We start from the raw sequence: 3,871 nt of genomic DNA, 5'->3' as shown, positions 1-3,871 counted from the left end.
TAACAGATAACACTACCTATAAACACTTGGCTTAAGAACAGTTGCCCTGTATGTTCACCAAATCATATGTCCAACGTTGAGATCGAGGAGCAGTTCCGTGGTCCCATAATCCCCACCGGAGTTAAACCGAAGGCAACGGGGGGACACTGGCCTTAATAAAAAAAACAGAGACGTGCATGGAGTACAGAAACTGGAACGTCATCCTCCTCCTCATCTGGTCTAGGTGTAGAGTTTACTCTCACCTCCCCAGCCAGCACCTTCGTCATTCCTGTACCAACTCCACCCCATATCCGAGCTGTTTTCTCGAGTCAGAAGTGGCGGAGAAAGCCCTTCCCTGCCACTCCCTCTTCAACACGACAACACAACACCCACACACACACACACACACCACACACACACACACACACACCACACACACCCAGAGTAACAAGTTCCCAGGTAGTTCAGCCTCATGAGTCCTATCCCACAGCTTGTTCTCTCTCTGTTAAGTCGTTTTTTTTTTCTATCATAAAATGACGGGCCGGAAGCAAAAAAAACCTTAAAATAAACCATGTTTAAAAACTTCTTTCGCTTGTAACGGATTTTGTTTTTGCTCGAGGACGCCAATGTCTGCATATAAAGAGACTGTGGTGTGGGTGGTGTGTGTTGTTTTGTGTGTGTGGTGTGTGTTTGTGTTGTTTTGTGGTTTTTGTGTGTGTGTGTGTGTGTGTGTGTGTGTGTGGTGGTGTGTGTGTGGGTGTGTGTGTGTGTTGGGTGTTGTGTGTTGATGAGCCTGTCATCACTGGCCTGCAGGTAGTAATCTGACTTTTCCTGCACAACCAGAGTCTAGACAGCTAAACACCACAAACAGATTTTATACTTACGCTTTTAAGACCTGACTGAAGATCTGAAACCAGAGCACAGACACTTTCAGCCTATCAAACGCCTTTTTTCAAATTACTGACATTAAGAGTCTGCTGCCCCCAGATGATGGTGAGTTTTGCGTGAAATGTGTGGGAGCAGTCTTCCCAAAAAGCCCAAGATACGTTCTCAAATGGCTTGTTCTGTCCCAACTCACAAATCTGGTCAGTTTACGTCCCCAGAAAAGAAGAGAAACGAGAACAGATCTCATTGACATGGACCAGAACGAAACAGTCTTTCATTAGGGTTGGGACGGTCTACCGCATTCACATGACCCTCTACCCCGTGTCTGGACTCATGAACCTGCACGTGTGCACGAGCCACTTGATTCCATGGCAAGGGATGTGTCTGATGACGGTGTCTTATATGGATCAGGTTTGCTAAACAAATTTCCGAAAGATGTGAGTAACTCCGACTTTTGGTGCGAGTTGGGGGAGACAATGTCCCCAGAACAGTGTACACGGTAGGGAGGCAATAGACGTTGCTCCTTCCAGCCGAGAGGAGTAGATACAGATACATCAAAGGTTCTCATCTTGCCCCCCCCATCCTTCCTATTGCCCCCCGGTGGCTAAAAGTGAGGATCGTTGACAAGTGGCCATGGGTAGACCTGCTCTACCGTTGTAGGAATGAATCGCTCAGTTGGGCCAATCTGGAATCTTCCCACTCTAGAATGTCATAATGTCACGTTACCCTCCCCCATTTTTCTGTTTTGTCCCGGCCAGCAGAATTGTTTGTACCCCCAACATGAAAGCGCACCACCTCATGCTTTCAACAACGAGCAAGTTGCAGTAAGGCCTATTTAAGGGAGACTATTTCAAATACCATAATTAGGTCACACCTAAGGTCTTTCTAGAAAAGAATTCAGATACGGTTAGGGGACCACTAAAGGTCCCTATATAAAAGAGACTTCAGATACAGTATTAGGGGACCACTATAGTTCGTTATCTAAAGAGACTTCAGATACAGTATTAGGGACCACTAATGTCTATTAAAAGAGAGGGTAACAAAGACCTTCAAGCTACAGTATTAGGCGGACCACTAAGGCTATATAAAAGACATTCAAAGATACGTCTTACGGGACCACCTAAGGTCCTCATAAAAAGAGACTTCAGATCCGTATTAGTGACTAGGGGACCACTAAGGTCTATATAAAAGAGACTTCAGATAAAGTATTAGGGGACCACTATAGTCTATATACAAGAGCAAACCGGGACGTTGTAGAGCGTTGTCTCATTGGACAGAATATAACGCCAATGCTCATAACATGGTTGACAGTTTGTTTTTATTGTTTTTACTTTTTAAATATGATTAAATATTAATTTTATGAATGAATATTTGAAAGTCTTTTTATTTATTTTTCATCTGAGGTTATGAATGCCTATACCGATGGATCGGGAAATGTCTAATATCGGTCCGCCGATATATCGGTCGGGCTCTATTGACAAGTAATGGACTCATCTCTGCAACTCTACACAAAACCCAGAATAGGTAGAGGAACACTTTCGAAGACCTTATTTCATGCAAATAAATCATCAGCTGCCAAAGTGAACCGTTAGTTCATTCTTAATTTAGGTTTTTACAACAGGAAGTCGTTGGATGAGGTGGTAAGCCAGCGAGATCTCGGCACGATGACGCCCTAAACAGTTTGAACTTCAGAGTGTGAACTCTGTTCTTGTTTCCAACACTGATGATATTAAAAGTGACTTAACTTAAACTGGGTATTTAAACGTGAACTTTATCCTTATTTTTTCCTCCCATCCTCTCTAACTTCCTCCCTCCCTTCCTCCCCGATGACAGAGCTGTGTGTTAACGAGTAGGCAGGAAGCATTCCTGTGTGTCAGCTGCTCTGCCCTCTGCATTCCTGCACTCTGGTTGTTGCTCTGCAAGTGTTTGTTGTTCACACGTCTTTGTGCGCTCCCAACAACCCACATTGTCAACGTCCATTAGACCTGCGTAGCGGTCACATGACCTCAGGCCTGTATCATCACTAGTGTCACATCATTTGTAGACACACATTCACAAGCAACCTGACCAATGTGTCCTTAAAGCCACTCTTTGTCTCCGTGTATGTGCACACGCCTGCATGCATTACTGCATGCGTATGCTTGTGTGTGTGTGTGTGTGTGTGTGTGTGTGTGTGTGTGTGTGTGTGTGTGTGTGTGTGTGTGTGTGTGTGTGTGTGTGTTTGTCTCACATCTCTTTAACCTCTTAACTAACACAGTGGACATCATAACAGGATAATCACTGCAACAACCTAATGAAAAACGCTCATACCGCACTGTGTTGGACACACAGACACAGACACACACACACACACACACACACACACACACACATACTGCTGCTGTTTGCTTAGAGGATGAAAGCAGGACTGGCTGAGCTCTTTGTTTCTCCACCGCATTGTTTTAAATAGCACTTCCTGTGACCGCGTGACCCATGATGCAACGCTGCCTGTGCAGTGATTGATTATTAAATACTGGCAGCTTGAGACCTTGTTGTATTTGAAAGTACTTTTACCAGTATTGGGATCTGTAGAGAGACGGCCGAGTGTTTCTGTGACTTTTGCTGCCGGGGAACGAGCTCTGGGCGTGTTCTCGCTCCGTTAATAAAACAGATGTGAAGAGTCTCGCCTCCGGAGAACAATGCAGTAATCGGCCTGACATTTCTCGGCCTTGTTTGGCTGCTGCTGATAACTGACGTCGATATTGTTGTTGTCGAGCGACAGAAGGACGTGACATCCCGTCTTCTGCCCCGCTGCCAAAATACTGTCACTGCCCAATGTGAGTCGAGTGCAGATTTGAGTCGCACATGCTCCGATGTAAACGGGTTAACTGTGAAATTGGGAAATCCATGAAATAATAAATTCTTCTCATTACAAACAATAACAGAAGATGGAAATCATTTCAAAAACGTTGTAGCTAGCTATGGTTGTTTGATTGCTATAACACCATTCAACTGACAGCCTTTGTTG

At 44.7% G+C, this 3,871-nt stretch overlaps 1 protein-coding gene and 1 long non-coding RNA gene across 2 annotated transcripts in view; one reads left to right on the top strand and one right to left on the bottom strand.

Moving 5' to 3' along the window:
* The window catches only part of LOC116687418 (uncharacterized), a 5,868-nt gene extending 3,799 nt beyond the window's left edge, over positions 1-2,069 (bottom strand). Inside the window, exons 1-2 of the long non-coding RNA XR_004331539.1 lie at positions 2,060-2,069; positions 1,418-1,427 (exon numbers count right to left, since the gene is read on the bottom strand). This is a non-coding gene — a long non-coding RNA (uncharacterized LOC116687418). The remainder of the gene's footprint in view (positions 1-1,417; positions 1,428-2,059) is intronic.
* Positions 1-3,871, top strand: part of lrch1 (leucine-rich repeats and calponin homology (CH) domain containing 1) — a gene marked incomplete in the record, with an annotated part of 222,442 nt that overhangs the window by 47,133 nt on the left and 171,438 nt on the right.

The sequence above is a fragment of the Etheostoma spectabile genome, chromosome 4, assembly GCF_008692095.1.
Source record: "Etheostoma spectabile isolate EspeVRDwgs_2016 chromosome 4, UIUC_Espe_1.0, whole genome shotgun sequence".
Lineage (NCBI taxonomy): Eukaryota > Metazoa > Chordata > Actinopteri > Perciformes > Percidae > Etheostoma > Etheostoma spectabile.
This window is presented reverse-complemented; position numbering and strand designations above follow the sequence as displayed.